Below are 15,610 nucleotides of genomic sequence, written 5' to 3'. Positions count from 1 at the left end.
TGCACTAAAAATAGGTGTTCACCTCCAAAGGTTATTAAATCCTCATGTTTGCTTTGTATACAGTACCTTTTATTCAAATCTATTGATTCTGTGCTATAAGTAAATCACGTATAATGCCGCAACAAAGTATATATTTGCATGTTCTACTTTAATAAGAGAGAACAATGAACAACTATGACAAAGCAAAAGTGCAATAGATAAAATGCAATCTTTATTACAAAAGTTAGACTAACATCTGTTTTACTTGTAATGAACATTTTAAAATCAGTAATTCTAACAGAAAAAAATGAAACATTATACAACTGCCAACAGAAAGAAGAGATCCATCTAAAACTTGAGAATTATAAAAATGACTTTGCACTGATCAGGGGTTTTCCAGCATGATAAAAGCTACCAAAATAATTTTCCTATCCAGAATTTCAGCCTCTACCCAGAATTTCCATCACTTCCCTATTCTAGAATTTCTGGCTTATGATTATTTCCTTGTACAATATATTTGAAATACACCAATTAAATATGGTTTTCTCTTCACCCCAAATGTGAAGTCACCCCTCTGCCCACTGTTGAGCAAACAACAATAATTTTCCACACAGTGCCACTGAGTTACAAGAAGCAAAAGAAATAGAAGAAACAGTTTGTAAGGAAAGTAAGAAACACTGTAAAAGGGACACATACATATATATAAGTCTTAACAGGAGCAAGTGACTCTCACAGTTCATTCAGTCAGGGGATACAAAGATGTGGGCAAAAACCTGCACCCACTATTAGGGGATTCTACTCCAAGCCTACAGAATCCCATTGAGAATTTTTTTCTTGACTACTACAGTCAAGTCCTGAAAGCCACCAGTGGTCTGCTCCTGTTGACTAAAGCTTTTCAGTATTTGCTTTCTCACAGGCCAATCAGATGTGGATTCAGTAGAACCACCCACATACTTCAGCTGAGTAAGTTCTTAAGTGCTTTGCTAGTCAGGAACAGCAAGATTCCTACTTGTAAGAAGAACTTTACATCCCATCCATTTGTGGTTGTAGGAGTCAGTGAAGAGTCACAGATATTCTTCAATTGTCTCCATACTCCTCAGAATCTTATTTAATCTTCAGGTAAGAACAACTATCAGCTATTTTAGCATCCTGATATCTCTATTCTGCTCCCTGACTAAAAAGAATATCTCCAAAAAAAATTACCAGGCTCTTTAAGAGAACAAACCAGTTCTTTTTAAAAGCTTGGTGGTCAAAAAATGGAACAATGCAGCAGGTTAAGGAAACGATACCTTAGAAAATTAAAATCCTTTGTAATCCTCCCTACTTCCAGTGGCAAAGCTCAACATTGGCAGGCAACTTCTTCCTTTTCCATGGTGGATGCTAATTCAGACCCATGTAAGAGTCAGGCACTTCTCTCTGCTGCCCAAAGGAGATAGGCTCATTATCACTTTCAAAAATATGGGCAGACTGTAAGAGAAATATTATTCCAAACTAAAATCATGGTGATAATGATTTACAAGAGGTGGTGAACACACCTAACCCTGATGATGTCTGACTGCTCTAAAAAGCAATACCCCTAAAGAAAACCAATTTTATATTAAAAATAAATGGTACCTTTTGATGTTGTGGCCAAAAGTTGAGTTCAAGGAGTTTGGGATTTATTGATACCTTAGATCAATTATACTGCACTGGCCCTCACCTGAGCTTTGCTTTATGTCCTTCTTTAAAGGACAATATAAATCTATAATCCTAGCACCATTAGAAACTTCTTTAGGTAACGGTAATTCACTTTATTTTGATAGTTTTTAAGTCTAACCTTTACACTTTACACTAAACCTTTACACTAAGACCATTAATTCTAGACTGGAATAACACAACTGATTATTTGAAAGTGTCATCTTTCCAGCCATCTTAAGCAACTGTACTTCATGCAAACCCTTCCTGCAAGAATGATCACCCAGTCTACGTTGTCAGAGATCAGTATTTCTCTGCAGAGAGAATTTATAGACAAGCAGTGAATCAATTTTAAGATCTTCTGCTAACAGACAGTGCTCTGCATGACCTTGCTCTTTGCTCTATCATGTTTACATTTTCTACTACAGTATGTCTCTAATCCCCAAAGTGTCCCTAAGGGAACTTTCCTGTTTTTTAAGTCATGCTGGACTGCTGAACTTTGCAAAACACAGACAGGGAACCAGAAAAAAAAGTAAAAAAATTACGTGAACTATCAAAAAACTTGTTTTCTATTTTAATTTTCTCCCAATTAAATATTAGAGGGTGGTTGTTTCTTAATTCAAAAGATCTAGGTTTATGATAGTAATTTGTTCTGTATTTTCCTCTCAGGAAAAACTAGTTTCAAAAAAAATCAGTCTTGTTATTATTTATTTATAAATTCCTCACTACTATGCTAAGTAATAAAGAACTGTGGCATAAAATTTGAGAGATAATTTTAATGCACAGTAGTAAGATCAAATATTTAGCTGCAGCTCACCACTCTTGGTACACAAATTTGACTAACCAGCCTTTTGGTACTTTGAATTTCAAAAAACTCCTCCAAGCTGTGTGATAGACTACTCTCATTAACATATGTATTTTGAAATGATCCCATGTGAACTAACACTCAAGGCAGTTTCATTATTAATATCTTAACACGCCATAGGAAGTTTTGTACTGATGCAGCAAAAAATTTAAAAATTTATACACTCTCTCTCCATATTGCAATCATAAACATAATTCCACAAAAGGATGCATAACATCTCTCACCTTCAATATTGCTGCATAAATGAATGCTATGTGAAGAATTTGACATTATATAAGATGTTATAGTTTTATACTTCTGTGTTCTTATATCCTTGCCAACATATGCAGAAGAAATCTAGGCTACAACCTAATGCATGCAGGCAATGCATTAGGCACTTTTGAAGGTAGATGATGAAAACAGGAAGATAAGTTCAGCACCTCTTGCCATGCAGACACGGAATGCTAGAGTGGAGGTAATGAATCTTGGTTAACTGCAAGCAGGGCAGGGCTTTCGGAGAAAGATGAACTGTTAACATAACTTGCACAATAGAAAAGAGAGCTGCTATGTGCCTGGACACAGTGACTGAATATTGTCATATACCTCTGATGTCCTTCCATGCTCACACCATTCTTAACAATCTCTCCAGAACAGAGCTTCACATTTTCATGTCTAGTATTGACTAATCCAGTACTAACTTGCCCAGTATTAAAAGCCCAGTACAGTTAGAGGACCAGGTACTAGATAATTACATGCCTCATGCCTTTGTTCTAGGTTCTACAAATCACATGGGTAAAGTTACTTAAAGAAAAAATACTTTTGAAAAAAATTTAGGAAAAAAAAATGTATTTAAATATTTAAGATGTAGATAGAAACTCAACAGAATTTCTGAAAAATATACTCTGGAAACTAGTAACTAGTCCATGGCAAACAGAACACATTGCTAATTACATCTCGAATCTTCACCATCAGGGGAGCTGGAAGCTCATGGGCTTTCAAAACAGTGATACACCTTGTTTGCACCTTTCCTACCAAACATTCCTGAGAGTTTGAGTAATGAAGACACTCCTGCTCCAGAGGAAAGAAGGCCACCTACATTCATAAAGCTCTTTTATATCTAGTGATAGATCTCCTATAGGCTTGGTGGCCCAAGGTATGAATCACATAAGCTAGTGCTGAAAATACTTCTAGATCATGTCATAAGACTGTCCATCTCTGATCCTGTCATTTAGAAAATACTGAAGATCTGTTTTTTAATTGTGTAGATATATACACAATTGTTCAAATCTGCTTGTCTCTTTCTATATCAACTCTAATCTACCAAATAATAATCACATTAGGAACATCACACAAGTTACCTACATGGATGTTGTTATGACACTTAGACGTAAACACACCTGGGTGATATATATATATATATATAAAACAGAGATATTATGCTACTTGCTACTTTTTTTTTTCTTTTTTTCTTTTTTTTTTTTTTTTTTTTTTTTTTTTTTTTTTTTGCTAAGGAAACACACCTTTATTCCTCGTCCTAAATTCAAAATATTCTGAGTAAAAATTTGCAAGAAGAGACTGAATAATTTGGACAGCAATCTTTTCACGTTCATATGTGGTTCTGCGATTCAGACAGCTTTCACACATAGAAGTCAGTGTAGGCTCCTCATACAGCAAGACCAAAAATACCAGACTTTAGCACTAAACATTATGCCACTGCAAAAACTTTATCTTACTTGGAGAACTTTAAAAATCTGGCTTTCACAACCCCTATACAGAAGGACTCATGGCAATGCAAGGCAAGTTCTTCTGTTTGCAATTCTAGCATAAGCATTTTATTTTTTTACAACATCTGGAATGAGCAATGGTATGTTATGGTAACTTTTGCCAAAAGGCACGTAAAATCAGCATACATATACATAGATACACAACATTTGGCAATATTCTGATACAAGAGAAGGTGATGGCTTTGGGAGTTAAAGTTGAGGAATGGGTGTTTTTATAAGCGATAAATGAATCCCTAGTGCCATTCTACTGATCTACCAGAAAAAAAACAGGGATTAATCTGGCCCAGGACACCAACTGTAATAGTAAAATTATTTTGTGGCTGCTTTTCTATGTAGATTTATTATCCCTCACTGTGCAGACATATATTGTCAATAAATAATGTCCCCGTTCACCTAGGAAAAGGTCTTTCCTCTTAAAAAACTATATATGGTAAGTCTGTGTTAAAGCAGTTTCAATTTTTACAACATCATCTTCAACAGAGTTTTCAAAGCTTCCTCAACAAGCTTCATGAAACAACTCTGAACTTTGCTTTTCTTCTTAGAGACATTTTAAGCATAATTTTCTGTATTAATAATGAAGTTTACAGCTCTCATTTGGGAACATCCAGAAGCTTTGATTCTGGCAGTGGTTACAAACATTCATGACAAAAATCAGGGAAAGTATATGCATTCTAAAAATCAAGTAATACTTAAACATTGGCAGGGGTGGATCATAGTTTGATTCCATTAAAATTTAAAAGAACCCCAAATGGTATTTACTTACATCTATTTCTTCTCTCACTTTTTTTTTTTAGAGGAATGTAACATAAAAGGGAGAATAGAAAAATTAACAGATCTTTACTTGGAAGTGCATTAACAGAATTTTTTTCTCAGTTTCCACATAAATACATATACTATAACTTGATTTTTAATTGGAGAAACTGCAGTTCAAAGTTAATTTTGTATATGAAAAACAAACCACAATAAAATATTGGACAAAATCCTGAAATCATAAAAGCTGCAGCTTTAATAACAGGTAGGGAAGATTTTCTACTTTCAAAACTTCAGTTGTATTTTGATCACAGAAATTTTCTCCCAAGGATCAAAAAATTTGGAAAAAGTGCAATAGTGAATTTATACTGGGGTGTCATAATTTTATCAAACAAGCTTTCTCAAGGGGGATGTTATTTTCACTGCAGTTTGTCAAGTTTTCCTTTTCAGTCATCAATATAAAATCATTTTTCAAAAAGGATCTATTGTCCAGCTCCCAAGGAAAGTATAATCATATTACATTGCCTGGAACATTGCCCTCAACTTGATCTTGAAATTACTACATAGGAAGATAAATGATATTTCCATTGCAAAATTTCCACAAATAGTTGTGTTTTAATAGTGTATTCTCCAGCTAAGCTTTTTCCTTAGCCTTTCAAAAGCTACAGTGTCAGGCAATATGATAAACACAGCAACATAAAGGTGAAATTGGCTCTGTAAACCAAGATCCTCAGGTAATGCAGTTAAAAAATTAAGCAAAGGCAAGAACAGCAGTGAGATCTAGCTTGCCTCACATCAGGTTTGCTGGCTCAAAGAGCTTGTGTGCAGCCCTGAACGCAGCACAAATTAAATAACCCCAAAGAATGAGGACTCCAGCTCCATTGGCTCAGAGCTGCATCCCAACTAACAGGACCTGACAAGGTCAATTGCTTTAGATGGTGATGTATTGCTGCAGTTTCTAGAATTCCTAGAATTCAAACTCACATTGCTCTATGGAACAGGAAGATCATCCTCAGTTATTAGGCTTGTTTCTGACTCTGCATTCCTGCTAACCTAACAGCTTTCCATTAAAATTGAGTCAGCATTTGTAAAAATCACTCACATCTGTCTCCTACACCAGAATGCATAAACCAAAGTTTATCAGAAGACTGGTCTGAATTATTCATTATTATACCAACCACCTTAAGTTAAAAAAATTCCACCCTACAGAACCACCTACTTATAAGCTCTTTTTGTTGCTAATGTCCATATTAGCAACATTGCAACCCCATATCAGAAGGCCCGTTCTGTACATAATGAAATTTATTCTGCAGAATAAAACATTTTATGATATTTACTTCATAGCATTCAAAGAGTCTTGGATGGATGGTGCCAAGAGGTTTTCAAGTTCTGTCCTTTGATGTCCATGGACTTAATAAAAAGGAACCAGGTGGACAAACACATCTCCAGTCCTCTCCCACAGTTCCACTCTCAGCTCCACACTCAGAATTGTTCATCTGTGGTGGAGGACAGGAAAGCAGCCAAATTCTCAAATATACCAAACAGCCAAAGCATGCCCACAGTAACACTAAAATCAGCTTCCTTACACAGAATCTCACCAGCGGCTTTTACCAGCACTTCTAGCAGGGCACAACATGCCATAGAAGCAGGACCAAAGTGAAACAACACAAGTTTCCCAATTTCCCCTATGAACTCCACCAAATTGAAAGTCATCTTTGGACAGACTTCTTCCTTGTTTTGGACTTGTTTCTGGAATTTTCTTTCTTTTTGTTTATTCCTCTATCATCTTTGACAAAATGGCAAGGATTGCCCTGTCACCTCAGCTAAAACTTTAATAAACCCTGAGGATTATACTTCCTCCACTAAAAGTCCAAACTTTTTTTTATTTAATCTTCTTATATACATCTCAAAGAAAGCAATGATTAGCTTCAGTTCTGCTCTGAAACATGAGGGGTTCATAACAACAGCGGTTTGCCTTTGACTTCTTTTATAAACCATGAAGTAAAAGGAAGCCAAATGTGGAAAAGCTAAAAGACAGAAACAATGTACAAGACTATCTAGACACATAGTTGAGCTTTAATCTTTCTCTATTTAACAACAAAGACCAAACTGCTGAAAACTTTTTGCTTTCTAAAACATACGCATTCTTACAATTTCGAAATAAGTACAATTTAATCTGCATTGTATCATAAATCATATCTAAAATTGAGAGAACTCCACATGCTCATACAGTTGTCCATCAATCTTTCTTAGGAACATAAAGAAAAACTGAGGTGTAGAATAGGATGCCAATCATCAGTACACTCTGTAGAATGATTTTTTTTTCACTGAACACAATAGCTGTGCATCAGCAGGATAGGAGATATATTTTTAATTTTTATTCACTTATGGTTTTTTATGTTTTGGACTTGCCAAGTAAAATATAATAATAGTATTATAGACAGCTTTATTTTCTGTTTCTTACTATTTATTAAGGCTTCTACACCAGTTAAGGGGTGACAAGACATCAGAAGAAAAAGGACTGTGCAATTTTTATGCAACAACCACTATTATTAGCACTTAAAGTGCTGTACTTTCTCTCAAAACCCTCACCCACGATTGTGTATCTTATGTATCCATGCACATGGAAGACATAAAATACATGTCAAACAAAATAAAGCAAGTTATTAAGTCAAAATAGACCCTAAATCTTAGTGGAAGTCAACAGATAAACATACTACAGGTCTAGCATAGCCTAAGTACACAATGCATAATTCAGAGCTGAACTAAGTTTATAACTTATTGCAATATTTCTTACTCAGAGAGAGGTCTGGTGTATCAAAGCATTGTTCACTCACTCATTCAGTAAAACTCATGAGAAACTTCATCCTTTATTTTTAAGCCTCTACAGTGCTATCTCTCTAGACATGCCTGGGGAAAAAAAAATGTGGTCTGAATCCACACAAAATTAAACACAGAAATTTATTGCTAAATTATTTGTACCCTGCTCTTAATGCCACATTCCTACATATATCACTTTATATCATTCCATTACGATTGTTAGCAAAGGCTTTTTCCCTTATCATTGGCCTTCCCAGGCATCCATCCTTCTGGACATTGCCAGGTGAAATATAAACAGCCTTATAAAAAAAAGACCTGTTCATCTCCAGAGGGCACAATATAAATCCATCATGCAGAGTGTAAGGAGGCTACCAAGGTGTTAGGAGTCTATGAAGGAACAGTAGGATGTGGGAATCCAGTAAGAGGGAGAAGGACAGTTGGGGTGGAGACAGAAGACTGCAATGTCTACTTTTAACTCATCTCCCAAACCTAAGCCAGGGGCTATGACTCCTGAGCAGTTCAACCTCCTATTGTCCAGTTAACATTCAGGGTTCAGCTCAGTTCAGGTACTTGCACCACAAGTGGTGCTTTCACAGTGGGATGAAGAATTTGGCACCAGTTGTGACAATTCCTCAATCTTCATAAGCCACATATTTAAAAGGAAATAAAACAACACTATTTCTAAATCATACTAATAGGATCACATGAGAAACAGTGACCTCACATTTGGTTCTCTATTGGCAACCCAGAGTGGAGAATTATATTAAGACCATGTAGTGAAACAACTTCATATGTACTTAACTGGTAAAATGCCACTGCATCAGTGCAGAGCACTGATGGGAAAAGATTATTGTTACTTACAAAGTGTCCCTGAGGTGAAAAAAAAAAAGATTTAAAAACATTTTACATTAAAATGAGCACTTCTATAGAATCAGTGCTGCTCTTTAGTACTGACTCTCCTAATCGTTTTCCAGCATCTCTGTACTAATCTCTTTTTCTTTCTAACATTTCCTCCCTGGTTCAGCTATGTCATTGGTATTTCCATTTTCCATATAAATCACCAAGAATTTACTCATCCTAATCTTTTTCTTCTCCTCTCACTTTTCTAATATTCTAAAATCACAGACTTATGAAAGAACCATAGAATGGTTTGGGTTGGAAGAAACCTTAAACACCATTTTGCTACAACCCTGCCACGGACAGGGACATGTTGCACTAGACACCTTTTTCCCAACATTTACTCCACTTCCTAAATAATTTAAGTATCTTTAGTCATAAAACTTACAAAATTTCATTAAGTAAACTTTGTTATACAATTCTTGCTTCCTCAATTAATAATTGTGTGTCAGAACTACTTCAGGTGTTCCAGACATTTAAATTGAACAGCAGTAGTGTTTCAATTTGGTCATGAAATGCTTTGCATGGTTCCATATTTCTTCCAGCCTGCTTTTCAGAGTGCTGCCCATGAACACAGTCTTTTAGGTAGTTAAACACATGCTGTAAAGTATCTTTTCTAAACCAAATTAAAGGATTTATGAAATAAAAATTTTTGTGTTTTTTTCCATTTTTAACATCTGAGATTTGGGATATAGGGAGCAGTTCCTGATCGAGCATCTCAAAAAGGATGCCTCTTATTCACACACTCATAAAATTAATATTCCATTATAAATTTGCTACAAGAATTGAAATTGAAAGAATAGAAGTTCTAGTCTTCCTTTTCTTTAGTGTCAAATTTCTTAATAAAAACTCCATGTTAAAAGAAAAAAAATAGATGAATAAATGTATCACTCACAAGGCAAACTCAGGATATGACAAATTATGGGACAATACTTAATTTCATGCCAGTGCCCAAATGGCATATTTTCAGTGACAGGCTTGTCATCATTATTAAGAACTTCCCCTGTCCCCCAGTGATGAAGAAACACATTACAGACAAACACATTAATCTTTCCACACAGTACAATGTAAAACCTTAATTACAACCTGATGCTTCCCCCCACAAACACACAACATACCACAGATCCAAACCATACATATGTCAACCCTGAATATCTGTTGATGTTCTGAAGATTGCAGCTAAGGCTTTGTGTGGAACTGTGAGGGAGATCACTATTATTGAACACAGTATGTTTTTTTCCTCAATTAAAAGTTTAGAAAAGAACCCAGGAAATCCAGTCTGTCCTCATGAATTTGGGGCTGCCAGTCTGTGCACATATACAGACTCCTAAAACAGAGAGGTTTCCAGCAATAGGACTAAATTCTCTTTTTAAATTAAAGACAGAGCTCAACACAAATGTCCAGTTCAGTGACAAAACCACAAAATCATAAAAGCAATGCCCTCAAATGCCATTTGTGTGCTGATCAGAGGCAACATCTTGTATCAGAAATTGAACTCAGCACTCAGTAACCCTGTTTTCCCAATATCTTAGTCCAGTAGAAAGAAGTTTGAACAGAAATTGACTGCAAATCAATCCAAAGAAAACAAAATAATTTTTTTCACAGAAGTAAAGCAATTAGAATAACTGAAAGACTGAAGTGTAATGTTTTAGGTTTTTTCCTTTAAATTCACTGGTACGAAGATTGGAATCCAGGTGTCCCATAAACAGAATAATATTTCTTTTCTCTTTCCAGATCATTATTGCAAATGTATCAGGAGAGACTGATTGCCAGTCACCAGGTTACAACACTTTCCAAGCAGATGAAGCATGTGGATTCAACTACAACTTACCAATTAAAATTAAATCAGTACCCTTCCTTTGAGAACCTAAGCACTACCTTTCTTTCTGCTACAGTGACTGAAGGAGAGAAACAAAAAAATTCTTCCTTGTTTTGCAAAGAAAGAAACCCCTTCCCATCGCTGGACAAACAGCAAAACAATTCTATAGATATAAATATGAAAGCTTATTTGATTAGTAAAATGTGGTCCCACACTGAAACTTTTACCAAAATAATTTTGATTCCTGCCTGTTGCTGAATTTGTTTGCACTTTACAACTCATTTTCCATTACAGCAAGCTTATATTAGCCTTCTGCTGCTGAAAAATTGCAGGTCATCACTCCATTTGACCTCTATCCTGTATTATTGCAATGCTACGATTAAGGGTTACCCTTGAGATCACTAAGACATGTCAGTCAGTGTACTTCAGCAGTGGAAGCAAGGATTCCCATGGTTTTGTTCACAAAAGTACAACTTAATAAATTAGACAATGGGCAAGGATTGGATAACAAAATTTGTCTGCACAATGTTCATTAGATGCAACAGGATATGCCTTTCACATACAAAATTGTAACAGAGAACTCAGGGCATTACTTTATTCCCACTTGAGTGGGGCTCATGCAGCTGGAATTTTTCTGCCTGTGTTCCTAATGTAACTACAAGATACACTGCAAAGACTGAAGTTTCTCAAGTCAGACAGAGATTTTCAGAAAAAAGAAATGTTGATTTCTCAGCTACCAAACACAGGTAAACACAGACTTCTCTACCAGCTTACAGAGGTTTTAAAGAACAGCTGTAGATCATGCTACACCAAAACTTACTGCTTCTGTTTCATGGATACATGGCTATGAAAGGCAAAATAAGGATCTTTATTTCCTTTTCAAAGTATTTTAAAATATTATAAAGGGCCAATAATTCATTATTGCTGGCTGCAGTGCTATGCTGAGATTTCATGGTTCATCAAAACTTTCCATGGAATAAATTAATTTCCTAGAATAAATATATTCCCACGAAGCAATTCCAAAGCTTTATGGAATAAATGCGAAGTAGAGACCTGTATCTGTGACATGCTCAGGACCTGTGACTTCAGCAAAACCATGTCCCACAGGACTTTTTCAGCAGATCAGCCTCTATGAGATGAGATTGTGCTATCAGGTTCTGGTCATTTTTACAGGATCTTAGTAAGACAGAGATCAAAAGAAATGTCTCTGGTCCTCTGTAGATTTACATCAGTTGAACTGCCAATATTTCTTAATTCGCAATGAAACTGTACAGGGCACCCTTCATAAATATTTATGCAAAATGTTAGATAACTGAATTTTAGTAGTGTGCCAAGCTATAAAGTAACTGAAAGACTATTTGTTCTTCCAGGGAACAGATGTCAAGGTACCCAACTTCCTCTTTGTGTAGCAAATCTACAGGCATATCACTTCCACTTTTTTTTAGTAACTCATTACTTAGCTGAATAGTGATTATTTAGACTACTAAATGTGCTGGAATTCAGATTGTGTGTTAGACCCACTATTTGTATTGTTATAGGATAGACCTCAGTCTCTTCTTGAACTTGAAAATTACATATAATGAGTCATTTCCTGAATGGAAGATTGCTTTCTAGAGCTATTTATCCATTATAGTAGGTTATTTTTAGTGATTATCTTAAGTGAAATAAAATTCCAAAAGAAACAGGAACCATGCATATTCTACAATAGTTTATTTCCTTAAATATTCTGTAAGCATCCTGCATTCAATAAAACCTGTGTTATTACCATCATCTACTCTGTGTCATATGAAATATCTAATCTTTAGTTCTCAGTTTATACTAAGCTCAAAGGTGAGTAATTCCACATTAGGAAAAATGTCACTAATAGACTCTGTACACGTGTAAATGGTATTAAAAAGGTCAAAAAGACCAAAGTCTGGCTTTCATGAGGTCTCACAGCTACAAGGCGTTTGTCTTTGTTGTTGGTGCCAGTTAAGGCATGTCTGGCTTATTTGATCCCCAAGATTAATACAAAGAAGATATCTGAACTGTGGAAAAAAAAAAAAACAAACCACAACAGGAAGCTTAAATGCACCCATATGGACCATCTGATTCTTTCAACCCCTTAACAGATGAGGGTTGAAATAACTTCCTTTGCTTATTAGCTAATTAAATCATCCTAACACTGTATAAAATGGCTGTAATAAAAGTGAGTTTAACCATAACCTCCAGCTATGTTCCATTAAGTCTCACATTCTAGGTCATCTAACTGTACGGTGTACAACATACTGCTAACCGAGGCATCAACATATTTTTTCTCAGCTTAAAGAAAACCTTCATTTTAAAACTAATACAGTTCACGAGAAGATAAGAAATATTTTTTAAAAAAATAGAATATCTAGTTAATAGTTAACATATATTTAGGATTTTTACCAAGATTAAATAATTAGCTTTATGAGGCAGTAAATGAAAGTCACTTATGCTTTTGCTCCTACTGAACTTTCTAGATTACATTTCAGTACCTATATTACCTAAAACTGTTTGGTTGGGGGGGTTTTAATATTTTTTTAACACAAGCAATACTGTGGAATCCATCATAGCAGAATTGAAATCTCTTTTAAAATAAAACATGATCCAGTGTTGTGCATTACATGCATGAAGATACATTAACTTTTCTTGCTTTTCTAGTATAAAGTCTACTGCTCTTTTAATAATATACCATTAATTGACTACATAAAAAAACATGCCAATGACTCTAATGTCTATGTATTAGCAGTAGTCTTCCTTCTTCAGTTCTTCTTTTATCAAGTTCTGATGAATTTTAATTAATGTAGCTGGAAAGACACTACAAAATTTATTCTCAGAACTACAGCAAAGCCTATGACTCTTTCCAGAATTACTGAAAGCTTCTTTATATTCTGTTATCTCCAAATGATAACTATACCTTTCAATGTATATTTATTTCTCCCAGATAGGAATAGCTAAAGTACACTTTCACAACATATGAATTCCATTAGAAGAAGTGATGAATGACCCGCTCTCAACAGCACAAGGAAAAGCTCATCTGTGCATACTGAAGTAACAAGGCTACAATGAAATTTTTCCACACATTTCACCATATATTATCAATTGACACACACTGTAATTTTGCTAGAGATGGCTAGAGATACCATCCTGCCTGAGAAAGTAAAAATAATTTCCAAACTGCAGTTTTCAAGGATGCTAAGTTTTGTATTGATGCTTTGAAACCCCTCTTCCTTAGAATTTGACTGGCTTACAATTCACATGCTAATGCTGCCAAAAATGGCTAGTGACCTATAAACCAACAATAATTTGAAAAGAAAACATTTTCCTTGTAATTGAATATAACAGTTACATAATTTTATCTCAGCTACACAGACTGATATTCATTGAGGCATGAAGAATTGATTCAAAGCACCCTGGCTTACTTAGGCTTGCACTACTTGCATTGACAAATCTGCCATTAGGAAACTAGAGAGAGGTGCTCCCATATATATATTGCATGTTAGTAATTTAGGAGAATGTGGATGGAGCAAGGAGGTGCTATTTGAAAAAACATGAGTCTTTTGTGATGATGCCAAAAGAAACAAGAAAGTCAGTGGGTTACAGTAAAGGAGAAAGTCACATCCTGTGGATCGGGGAAGACTACTGTGGCTCAAAGTATTCCTGCAAATAAATAATGATCTAAAAATTATCAATTATCAAATTATCAAACCCCTTCCTAGTGTGTGCCTCCTTCCTCCTGCTAATCTATCCAAAATCCTAACCATCAACACACCTCTTTCAACACTCTTCTGTACCCAGGAGGAAAAGATGAGTCCCTCTGTGCTGCTGACTGTTGCCTGCACTTTGTATTGGCAGAGTAGTCAGTATAAATACAGAGGTTTATCAGCTCATGGTTTTGTACCTAATCACAACTTCATTTCAAACATTCACATGAGCACAAGCAGATCCACATATTGCAAATTAATCACTATTTTCTGCTATGTTTCACCAGTAGCCTCACTTGCCACAGCACTGAAGATCCTGCAAAATGGAGCTGCCCAACTTCCTTTTTTCTAAATCTTATCTGCACAACTTCCTGTGAGTATCATGTGAGGGAACATCCCCATCTCCTCCGATTCCACATTAAAACGACAAATGTAACTGTAAATCTGTTTCTATCAAAACTATCTGGTTTAGAAAAATCATTCAACATTATTAAAGAACTTTGATCATTTTGACAGAACTAGGATAGAAAGCAAATATAAGTACAAAGGACCACCACCACTAGTAGCATATAAACATGCAGTGCTGAACTTGAGGAGACAACTCCATAACCAGATTTCAGCTACTGCCAGAACAGGGTGTGTGAATGGAGGCTGACACACTTGGTTAAATCAATCGTGGAACATTTACCAGCAGTTTTACTCCATCCACTGAGATTGTAGTACAAAGTTAAAGATGAAATCCATTGACTATTGTGTTTTCAGACTAAGTTAAAAACAAGCAACATTCAAAATAAACAAAACCCTAAAATGGATATGATAAGCCATCTCTAAGAAGAAAAAAAGTCAGTGTGTCCCTCTACTCCATTTTGGGAGTTTTATCATAGTAATATTTCAGTTCTACTGCTCTGTTAGTACAAGACTCTACTGTCAACAAGTTGGAATTTATTCTGGGACAAATGTACAAACAGTAAAGAAAAAACTATGCTATGGCCAGGAGGAGATTCCAGTGATGAAATAAGTCCTCAGGAAATCAGTAAGAAAAGTCTAAGCTGCAGTGACTTACTGTGACAGCTGTGAGCAGCAGCATTGCACAAACTTTGTATTACTTGAATGAATTCATGCTTCAGGGTTATCTTACTATCAATATTACATAGAGGAATAAAACATTGAATTTTCAACATCCAGTCAAGTAATTTACTTCTTAGGTTACTCTTTCCATGCTACTGAGGTGTCATGTGCCCACAGGACAAAAATCCACACTCCCTAGTTAAAGAACTTTTCATTGCCAGTCACCCAACACAAAGTTTAAGCAACACTATTTGCAGTAGAGTTC

At 35.4% G+C, this 15,610-nt stretch overlaps 1 protein-coding gene across 5 annotated transcripts in view; it reads right to left on the bottom strand.

Moving 5' to 3' along the window:
* ERC2 (ELKS/RAB6-interacting/CAST family member 2) overlaps positions 1–15,610 on the bottom strand; it is a 438,499-nt gene that overhangs the window by 159,865 nt on the left and 263,024 nt on the right. The gene's annotated exons all lie outside the window — the stretch shown is intronic.

This window comes from Zosterops lateralis (genome assembly GCF_965231275.1).
Source record: "Zosterops lateralis genome assembly, chromosome: 11".
Taxonomy (NCBI): Eukaryota; Metazoa; Chordata; class Aves; order Passeriformes; family Zosteropidae; genus Zosterops; species Zosterops lateralis.
Note: the sequence above shows the minus strand (reverse complement) of the source record. Positions and strands in the feature narration are given on the sequence as shown.